This window comes from Macrotis lagotis, chromosome 1 (genome assembly GCF_037893015.1).
Source record: "Macrotis lagotis isolate mMagLag1 chromosome 1, bilby.v1.9.chrom.fasta, whole genome shotgun sequence".
Taxonomy (NCBI): domain Eukaryota; kingdom Metazoa; phylum Chordata; class Mammalia; order Peramelemorphia; family Peramelidae; genus Macrotis; species Macrotis lagotis.
This window is the reverse complement of record NC_133658.1, coordinates 132,195,733-132,207,303: the sequence shown is the minus strand read 5'-3', so window position 1 is coordinate 132,207,303 and position 11,571 is coordinate 132,195,733. Positions and strand designations below refer to the sequence as shown.

The 11,571-nt window shown below is 36.3% G+C and overlaps 1 non-coding gene across 1 annotated transcript; it reads left to right on the top strand.

Annotated features, from left to right (window-relative positions):
* Positions 1-5,615: 5,615 nt before the first annotated feature.
* Positions 5,616-5,722, top strand: LOC141510423 (U6 spliceosomal RNA). Its single transcript, XR_012474913.1, has one exon. It is a non-coding gene; the product is annotated as a U6 spliceosomal RNA (small nuclear RNA).
* Positions 5,723-11,571: the final 5,849 nt, after the last annotated feature.

Below are 11,571 nucleotides of genomic sequence, written 5' to 3'. Positions count from 1 at the left end.
TCCCACTGCACCAGTTGACTGCCCCACCACAAAGGGATAGTCAAATACAAAGCGACTTTTTATCAAATTTCTCAGGTGTTTGATATCCAAAATATATAGACAATTAACAGATATATCTATATCTATATCTCTCTATATACATATATATGTATAAATGTATAGCTAAATTGTTGAAGAATATGAACAAAAAATTCATGACAATTATATGAAAGAATGATAATATCAATAAGAGAAAATACACTCCCCAAAACCCTGAATTTTCATCACACCCAGAAAATTGGCCAAAAAAATGATGAAAAAAAGATTATACTAATCAACATAGGAGAGTTTGAAAAAAAAAAAAGAACAGTCACAGGAATTTAATGCATAGCTGGTAGAGCTATGAATTAGTACAAATATTCTGGAGAGCATTTTGGAATACAAAAGCAAAGTAGCAAAAATATTTATATTATTTGACCCAGACCTGCTTTGCTAGTCATATGCACCAAGGAAGTCACTACAAAAAAGAAAGCCCCCATTTTCCAAAATAATTATAACAATGCTTTTGGTGTGACAAAGTTTCTACCTATGAATCAGAGAATGGCTAAACATATTGAATAATATTTGAGAATGGCCAAATAATTGTGCTACATGAATGTATTGGGATATTATTACTCCACCATAAAAAATGACAAACATGAAGAATTTGGAAAAACATGGAAAGACATACATGATCTTATGCTGAAAGTAAAGTAAGTTAAACTAAGAAAACTACATTATGACTTTAACAATCGCAATATAATCTGTCATAAAATTCAGAAAATTCCAAAGAACAAGATTGGTTCTGAAGAAGAAATGTGAGAAGACAATTGTCCTGACTCCTTTGCTGAGGTCAGGGTTCCACAGATTTGGAGCATTATATATAAAAGATTTTTTTCTAATGCATTGATTAGTTTGCAGAATTTTCTTTTCTTTTTCTTTAAAAATAATACTTGGGACAGCTAGATGGAACATGGATGGAGCATTGGTCCTGGAGTCAGGGCAATTCAATTAGCTCTCTTGCCTTGCCTTGCAAAAAAAAACCCCCAAAAATATTTATTATAAAACATGACTCTCAGAGAAAATGAAAAAAGAAAAAGGCAAGGGAAAAATCAAGGCAATGTAAAAAACAAAGTAATCAATAAAAGTCTATTTTTTAAAAAAAGTACTTTCTTTTTGCAAATTCTTAAAAAAAGAGTTAGATATGTATGATAGAGGGTAGTGGTAATGGGGGAGGGAAGAACAAACAAAATATTTACTACCTTAAAAGTAGCTTACATCATTGTTATTTGGTCGTTTTAATTCTGTGTGACTCTTTGTGACCCCATTTAGGGTATTCTTTGCAAAGATAGTGGAATGACTTGCCATTTCCTTCTCCAGTTCATTTTACAGATGAGGAAATTTAGGTAAATCATGTTAAGTAACCTGCCCAGGGTCACATAGCTAGTAAATATCTGAGGCCAGATTTGAACTCAGGAGGACTTTAGGTCCCACATTCTATCCACTGTATCACTTGAAGTGTGTGTATGTGTGTATGTGTGTATGTGAGAGAGTGCATGCAAGTGAAACCCAAACACTTATACAAATAAATAGTTCATGGAAATTGAAGAGAGAATATGCATTAGCAATTAGGAGCATGAGGGAAGGTTTTGCAGATGTATAAGAGGGAAAGTTTGAAAGATGAGAAGAGATCTGAGAGTAGGAAATGAGAAGGAATGAATTGTAGGTATGGAGGGGTCTGTGAAAGTATATGGAGATGGGAGATGAGGTATCAAGTTTGGAGAATAGTTAATAGTGCTCTTTGGCTGGAATCCAGAGTTCGTGAATATGATTAGTATGAAATAAGATTATAAAAGTAAGTAGCAGACATACTGTGGAGGACTGTACTGGGATTAAGAATTTTTTCTTTTATCCTAGGGCCAATAGGAAGTCACTTAAAATTCTTGAACAGGGGAATAACTTGGTTGAATTTGGGTCTTAGGAATCCTATTTTGTTAGCTATGTGATAGATAATTTGAAGACGGGAAATCATTTAGGAGGTTATTATAGGAATATATAATATCCTTTCCAAACAAGAAGTGATAAAGATTCAAAATATGGTGGGGACAGTGTCAGTTGATGGTTTTGGCAACTGATAGGTGAAGTCAGAGAAAGAGAGAGATAAAGGATGATTCCCAGTTATTCACCAGTATGAGGAAGAGAAAGGATATCCCTCAATGGACAGAGAGTTTTGAAGGAAAAAAATTAAAGCTTAGAGAAACTGTTACTATCACTACTCAGCTTCTCTACTTCAACTGCTATGAACATCTCTTTTTTTAACAGCTCTATGGAGACAGACACAGAATGAAGTGAGAAGAAATATGAAATAAACAAAACTTCACAGTAACTATAATAATGTAAATAAAAGAAACACTGAATTCTGATTAATTACTGTTACCAATCTTGGTCCCAGAGAAGTTCTCAGAGAAATGGGGGTGGGGGATGTAGATTGTTGCATGCCCTGATATAGTCTGTCATTATGAGGTTTGATTTTATTTAAATGTTTTGACTCTATGAAAGATTCATAGGGGAGAACAAGATGTTGAGAGATATGACTATGGTACAAAAACAAAAAGCATCAATAAAACCTAAAGAAATCTTCTATAGCAATGTTTTTTCCCCATCAATTCTGGACTAGGAGAGTATTTTCCTCTATTTCATATCTTTTAAGGCCCAGGACAATAGTTTTCTTAGCAGGGTGAGCCCTACTGAATAAACAGACACTTTGCTCAAGGGAGAGGGAGAGATTTAATGAGGACAAGCAAGTACATGGATTTTGGGGGGAAATTTCTATTCCAATAAAGACATAGCAATCCATAAAAAATGACCATCATAAACTGAGAATAAAATTCTTAACAGTAATTCTAAAAGGACAAGACACTTAAACTTTCTTATGAATAAGAAGGAATTAGATTATCTCTCTCAGGTCCAATTGGGTCTGCCTTAACAAAGAACATGTAAGCTGCTTAAGGACAGGTCAAAGCTAATAAGATGATGTGAAAGGAGGAAGAGCAGGAGAGAGGAGAGGGACACATAGAGACAGAGACACAGAGTCAGAGAGACAAAAGTGGGGGGGAGAGTAAAAAATGAGAGTAGAGAGAAAAAGAAGCATAGAGAAACAGAGACTATATTTTGAACCTTTATACGATATTTTGAACCTTTATTTGATCAGTCAGTCTAAGAGGTGTGAAAGGAGAATCAGAGTGTCAGGGTCGGGGTAGAGGGGTGGAAGAGAGAGATGTGTTTATCCACTTTTCTGAGGAATAAGTCAATTTTAAATTGAGCTTCAAGGGGACCTTGCTAAGAATTTGCAACAAATTGTTGTTGCCTTAGTCTAGTCAGTCTAGACATATGATTCATTGGGGGTTCACTTTCTAGATTCTACTATTCCACTTGGAGATGAGTGGGAGAGGATATAATTATAACCTCTCCTTCACTACTTCCAATTACCCCCTTCTAATCAACTAGACCTTGATTTGGTGTCAGTTGTAATTATGGTAGTGCCAAGGATAGTTAGTCAGACTATTGAATGGTAAAGGGATCTACTGAAGTCACCCAGTTAATAAATGGTTTCAGAGTGGGGTGGCTAGGTGGTGCAGTGGATAGAGAACTGGCCTTGGAGTCAGGAGTACCTGGGTTCAAATCCGACCTCAGATACTTAATAATTACCTACCTGTGTGGCCTTGGGCAAGCCACTGAACTCCATTGCCTTGAAAAATAAAAAATAAAATAAATCTTATCAGAGCCAGAACTTGAGATTATGAGCATGATGTCTTGACTTATTTATGAAATGAATTTGAGTGAAGCAGAGCTGCACAAACTGTTTGCTACCTCATTGCTCCAGAGTTATCAGAATCCAATTGCAAGATCAAAATCAAGACAACTTGTGATGGCCAGGATGCAGTGGGTGACCCTGGTTTTCCTATATTAAAGTTCCAGCACCACACCATCCATATGTGGAACCATCAATTACAGCAAATTGAGAAGTTTTGAGTTCTGTGGCCAAGTTCACTTACCTTGCCAGTGTCCTTTTCAAGGAGGTTGACTCTCCCAGTGTCAGAGCTAGCTTAGTATTTGGGAGGCTCTGAAAGAAGTATGGGACAGAAGAAGTATTAGACTAACTACCAAACTGAAGGTCTACAGAATTGTGCTGACCTCATTGCTATATGCTTGTGAAACCTGGACAGTCTACCAGTGCCAAGCCAGGAAACTGAAATTGCTTCCATTTAAATTGTCTTAGGAAGATTCTGAAGATCACCTGGCAGAAGAAGGTACTGGACACTGAAGTCCCTTTCTCAAGCTAAACTATCTAGCGTTGCAGCATTACTATAGAGAATGCAACTATGATGGGTTGGACATGTTATTAGAATGCCAGTCATACCCTTGCCAAAAAACTATTTTATGGAAAACTCATACAGGGAAAGCTTTCACAAGGGGGTCAGAAGAAGCAATTCTGAGACACCCTGAAGGTCTCATTGAAGAACTTTAGAAATGATTGTACAGCATGGAAGACACTGGCACAAGACCACCCAGCATGGTGTGCCTTCATCAGTGAGGGTTCTGCACTCTATGAGGAAAGCAGAATTGAAGCAGCTCAAAGGAAATGTGACATCTGTAAGTTTAAAGTACCTCCCAAGGTGTTCCCCTGGACTATTTGTGCCCAAACTATGGTAGAGTATTCTGAGCTCATATTGGTCTGATCAGTCACTGTAGGACACAATGTAATTTGTCTTAAATATAGTGATGTCATTTTGCTCTTCTTCCATAACAAAGGACAAGAACCAACAACCAATATTAAAGTCTTTCTCAGACTTCAGTTTGCCTGAGACCACATCCATTCAATGACTAAGGGTGACGTAAGAACTGAGACAATACCAAAGATATCTTTCTAGGAGGAGAAGACCCTCAGTTTCCAAAACTAAAATCAGGAGCATTGATTTAGAGCTAAAAGGGATCTCAATAAAAAGGAGAAATTGAGTCTCAGAGAAGTGATTTGCTCCAAATCACACATTATATAGGAGAAGTGGGAACTGAACCCAGTTCTTCTAATTCCAGGTTTAGGATATTTTTGTTCTCTTTGCCTCTAAGATTAGCTTTCTTTTTCTTTTTTCTTTCCCTGTACATTGTGCTGACTTTTCCCAGCAGCCCCTATAATTCCATTTGGTCACCCATGAATTTGTATTTGGAATTTATTTTTATCTATAGTTTGAATCACCTCTTGTTGCAATGAATTCCATTAGTTTACTCCCTGCTGAATAAAGTAGCACTTGGTATTTGTCCTAAAGCAACATCTTTCAGGACAAATGGAAAGAAGTACTAAAGTACTTCCAATTATCTCAAGAAGCATTGAAAAAAATCTCAAATTAAATTGATTTTTATTTTCTTTCAAATAAACCTGTACAGAGTGATCATACTCTATTCTGAGACCATATTTTGGATGTTGTTTTTTTAAGCAGCCAGTTTATGAGGAGTGAGAAGAGGGAAGAAAAGAAAAAATAGGGAAAGAAAGGATAAGAAAAGGAAGAGGGAGTGAGGAAAGAGACAGAAAGAGGAGGGAAGTGCTCACTTTGGCAGCACATATACCAAAATTGGAACGATACAGAGAAGATTAGCATGGCCCCTGCTCAAGGATGACATGCAAATTCGTGAAGCGTCAGAAAGAGGAGGGGAAATAAGCTAGAAAGAGAAGAAAATGGAAGGAGAAAGGGAAAGAAAAGAAAGTGAGCTAACCAGAGTTATTCAGAGAATATTTAGAACTGGTCTGAGAGACAGGAGTCATGTATTTAGGTCTTCCTACTTGTTTTCACATCTGTAAAATGAATAAATATGAATAAATCATTCTAAATTGTCTGGTAAGGTTCCATAAAAGAAGTTTTGCGGGAGTGGCGTGTGTGTGTGTGTGTGTGTGTGTGTGTGTGTGTGTGTGTGTGTGAGAGAGAGAGAGAGAGAGAGAGAGAGAGACAGACAGACAGACAGACAGACAGACAAACAGAAAAAGGAGAAATTCTATTTTGTCAAAGTTTTTCTACCTGCAAGACTTGGAAAAATCTTTGCAGGGTAAACCCTTGCCTGACTTTCCTCTCTCCACTGATCTACAACAATATAAGGAAACTGACTTTCTATTTGCTGTGCATATACTGTAACTAATGAAAATTTATTGAATTGAAAGGGGAAAAAAAAAAAGATAGAAACCCTTGAATGTGGCAATTTCAGTCCTAAAGATTCCTCACATCTAAATCTGTAATTAGTGGTTACAAATATTAGATCTCATCTGTGAGGACAGTCCATGAAGTCCTCATTCACCATGCCCCTGTTCACTGAGTTTTACTCAATGGGAGCAGGAATGGTCAGAGGAGCTCACTGGGGTAAGTCTAAGGGGGTAAATCCTCCTCTGACATTACCCTCTGCTGCCCCCAGCTGGTCGGTCCTTGCCATTGCTCTTCTACTTCCTTAGCAAGGCAAACTCATTCTATTGTTTATACTACTCTGTGAATAAGGCACAGGAAAGAAATTTTTTTAGTACTCTCTTTCCTGATAGGAATATAGTTCTCCTTGATGCAGTCCCAGATCCAGAGATAGTCTCTTACTGAAGTTGTGACTTTCATAGATATCAGCATTGCTTCTGCCACATTTTCTGGACACCTAGGCACTTAACCTTGAACTGAGTAGGCTACTGAGTTATTATAGTTTCTCGAGGAAGTGAACAGTAACCCAAAACTCTTGAGACCTTCTTCCTCCTCCAAAACTTTCTGAGAACCAAAATGAGATATGCATGAAGGGGACCCAAATGAGAATTGTATAATACCTAACTTTTATGTAGTTTTTTAAGGTTTGCAAAACATTTATCTCATTCAATCAAGAACAATCTTTAGGGCGGCTAGGTGGCACAGTGGATAAAGTACTGGCCCTGGAATCAGGAGTACCTGGGTTCAAACTGGCCTCAGACACTTAATAATTACCTAGCTGTGTGGCCTTGGGCAAGCCACTTAACCCCATTTACCTTGCAAAAACCTACCAAAAAACTCAACAAAAAAACCCCCCCACAATATTTGGATGGAGGGACTACTATTATCCTTATTTTACAGATGAAGAAGTTTAGACAGCTTAAGTGATTTATCTAGGGTCACACAGCTATTAAGTATCTGAGATGGTATTTCAATGAAGGTTTTCCTGTCTCGAAGTCCAATTTTTCATCTGTAAAATGAACTGGAATAGGACATGGCAAACCACTCCAGTTATCTCTGCCAAAAGAAATCTAAATAGGGTCATGAAGAATTGAAAATGACTGAAAACAGTAGCAACAATTAATATGTATCCATAAATGTGTGTTTCTGTGAGTATATACACATATATATTATATACACACACACACACACACACACACATTTAAGTTCAAAGACCCACGTTAAGAATTTCAGACCCCATTTAACCCTCTTTTTTACAAATAAAGAAATTGAGACCTAAAGAAATGAAATGATTTGCTCAGAATCATAGATAGTGAGTAGCAGAGATAATTACATCCAAGTTGTCTGATTCCAAATCCAGTGTTCCTTCTTTATTTTGTTACTACATATTTTTAAAATTATAAAATTAGTCATCATTAACATGTATATTTCAATATAATATGAAGAACAAAAAAAAGTGAACTGAGGACATTCGTTATGTAAGTTGAGGTTTTTTACATTTAACATGTCAATAACAGTCACTTTTTGAGTCCCTTCTGCTATTTTTTTCTTTCTGTGTAATTAAAAAAAATTACTTATTTAAGTCAATGAAGTCAAGTGACTTGCCCAAGGTCACACAGATAGGAAATTAAGTGTCTACAGTTGAATTTGAACTTGGGTCCTCCTGGCTCCAGGGCCAGTGCTCTATCCAGCTAGCTGCCCCATTTCTGTATATTTTTAAACATTTTATTGATGTTCTTTTCTCTTATTTTGCATCTCTCTCATTCCTTACTAACTCACTTTACCACCAACTCTTTAGAAACTTTTCCTTATAACAAATATAGTCAAGCAAGGCAGATGGATGTACTGATCATGTCTAAAAATGAGTCTTCTTCTGAGCTTCTGTCTTTGAACCAAGAAGAAAGCAGCATGATCATCAGTTTTCTGAAGTTATGATTGGTATTCATAACGTCTGGAGCTGGAAGGGACCTTAGAGCCCATGTAATCCACCTCCCACATTTTATAGATGAAAAAACAGAGGCCTAATGAGATGAAGTAAATTCCTCAGACACATAGTAAATTCAAGATTGTTTATATTGCTGTGGTCATCTTAAAAATTGTTCTCTTGGTTCTACTTAATTCCTACAAGTTTCCCCAGGATTCTCTGAAGTTGTAATATTTAACATTTATTACAGAGCAATAATATTCTATTACATTCCTATACAACACTTTGCTGAGTCATTTTTTCCAATTGATGATTACCTCTTATGTTTTCATTTCTTTGCTGTAACAAAAAAAAAAGTGTGGCTATAAATGTTTCCAGTGCATTTCCTTTCTACCATATTGTTTCTTTACCCATTCACTCAAGGCTATTGATAATATTTGCTAGTCCTTAGTCCCCCTGCTGTCTAATTCTGCTCAAATGCCTCACAGGGGAGTAGAAGACAACTTAGCTAACTTCAGAAAATCTGATTAGATATGAGATGATGTATTTTTTGGCCATAGCAACTGCAGAAGATAATAAGGGAGGTCACAAATTCAGGAAATTACAGAAATAAAGTTAGTTGCTTATCCCAAGGAGGGCTTATATCTTTATTATATATGCTTTCAGACTCATGCCATTCTCCTGAATCATTTGAAAGGAACAAGGAAGAGACTGAGAAGATCCCAATGTCAGTTCCATTGGTTATACAACTTAAATTTGTTTTGTTTGTCCTTGGGTATTCTAAGATGAATTCTCCTTTATTGCCTTTTCTCTACTCACCAGATGCAATAAAGGAAAACAATGCTTTCTGATTTCTGCCTCTAGGAGGGAGATACCTGGTTCTGGGGCTAAGTTCTGAGATGACTATCCTCTGGAGATGTAGTAGTTCCTATTTTCAAACTGTGTTAATAGAGATTAAGTGCCTTTTTCCACAAATGCTAAGACCTGAGGATGGTAAATGGGTTGGGTCACCATGAAATCCCTCAGGACTGTAATAATCCATTCCACAGTTTTGGTTTAGAAATGACTGAAGCTTATAATTTGTTAATTGATTTGGAAGAGCTTGTATCTGTATAGTTTATCATCTTAAATAATTCATGTTATGGGCCAGTATGTTTCATTTGCATGAACTCTCTGTAGTTAGTCCCTGCAGCCCTAAAGAACAAAATATTAAAAATACAGGCAAAAATGTGAGGCAAGAACAAATATATGGGTCAATTCAGTTCAGATAGAGCTTCTTGCAATCCAAATTCGATTCATAGAGATGGTAGGAGGGATGGCAGGTAGGCAAGAGAAGAGTAGGAGAGAAGACTCCCAACAATGATGTGGAAACTCTATAGTAATTAGCAATTATTCCTGTACCTAAACCTCATTTGCTTGCTGGCAATGTGAGTATATGACTGATACAGACTTGGAGGTGATCAAGAAGTCAGAGGCCAGGCTTACTTTTAATTACAACCCTCCTATTTTTATCCACAGGGTACCAATTATAAATTAGTATTTGCATCACACCTTTTTGTCTCCATCCCCTCCCCCACCTACTTTGTGAAATATTAAATTTCCTTTTTCCCCTAAAGACTACTATCTGAAACAGAACTTCATGGCAATCTGAATGTTTTGCCAGCTTGAAGGGGTCTGGTGTTTCCATTCACTACTAAAACCCTGTCCAACAATGTAACCTGATATCATGTTCGGTTGACCCTGAGCTCTGGACCAGGGCTTTTTAACCTTTTCTGTCATGAACTCCTTTGGCAGTCTTTATGAAGCCTATGGATCTTTTCTCAGAATAATATTTTCAGATATATAGATAGATAATCCTACATAGGATTTAGATAGATAGATAATCCTAGATAGATAGATAGATAGATAATCCTACATAGGATTATGAAGGAAATATCATATTGAAAGACAAAAAAACATCATAGAAATAAAAACATAATGCATATAAATATATGTTTATGTGTATTTTTGCAGGTATATATGTATTCCAGATCTATATGTATCTTGATGTATCAAGACATATAGATCTTCACAAATTCAATGACTCAAGGTTCAGAACCCTTCCTTGGAAAGATCTTTCAACATAAACTCTGATTGATCCTATATAAGTCAACAGACATTTATGAAATACTTCCTGTGTCAGTTACTGCTATGAATTATGTCCATAATCCAGAGGTAAGGGCAGCTAGGTAACACTGTGGATAAAAGAACTGGGACTAGAATCAGTAAAATGTGAGTTTAAATCAGCCTCAGGCACTTACTAGCCATGTGACTCTAGACAAGGCATTCAATCTCTGCTTACCTCAATTTCCTCATCTGTAAAATGGGAACAAAAATAGCATCTACTTCCCAGGATTGTGAGAATCAAATAAAATAATTGTAAAACACTGGCATATAGCAGACTTTATGTAAATGTCAGCTAACTTTATTATTACTATTGATAAAAATAGAATTTAAAAGTTCATATTGAACTTTTCCTGAAACTCATAAGATTAAAAGATTACAGATTAGAACTGGAAAGGAATTCTAAAGGTCATCTGGTTCATTTTACAGATATGAAAAAGGACACAGGGAGGTAGAAGTGCCATATTCATGATCACATAGCTACTATATAGCAGAGTCAAGACTTGAACACAGATCCTTTGAGTCTAGGACTAATATTATCCAATTATATTTCATTTCATATATATATATATATATATATATATATATATATACACCTCCTCAAGGAAAATGAAATAGTCTGATATTTGTAACTGTTCATTATGTCATTTGTGTCTGGGGCACTCCCTCAACTCCATTAATGGTATCTTCTCACAAAGACTTAGTAGGTAGTTTAATGAGTTTCTGTGACCACAAATTTTCAGCACCTGGTGAGCCAACCTCCTGATTAGATTCTCCAAAAAACAGACACACAAACACATGCACTTTTTTATGTCTATTTCTTGGGGGAAGACTGAATAAACTGCTGCATATAAATATAATGGAATATTATTGTACTATAAGAAATGCTAAATATGACATCCCTGAAACTTGTTCAAGATCTTTCCAACTAGGATAACTTTCCAGAACTTAGAATTCACTGGCATTATCTTAGAGAACCCAGGATAAGTTGCACATCACAATGAGGTGTTGCTCAAAAAACAAGCATCTATTAGGCACTTAAAATTATATAAGGTCCTTTCCTAGGTACTGAAGGAAAATAGCTGAAAATGAGAGTCACTATACTGAAGGAATTTACTTTCTGTTAATGAGATAACATTTATACCTACATGTAGATATGAAAAACACTTAAAAGGTAACTTTTTTTTGGGTGGGGGTTGAGGTGGGGTAGGGAAGCACTAGTAGCTTCAGGGATCCAAGTAG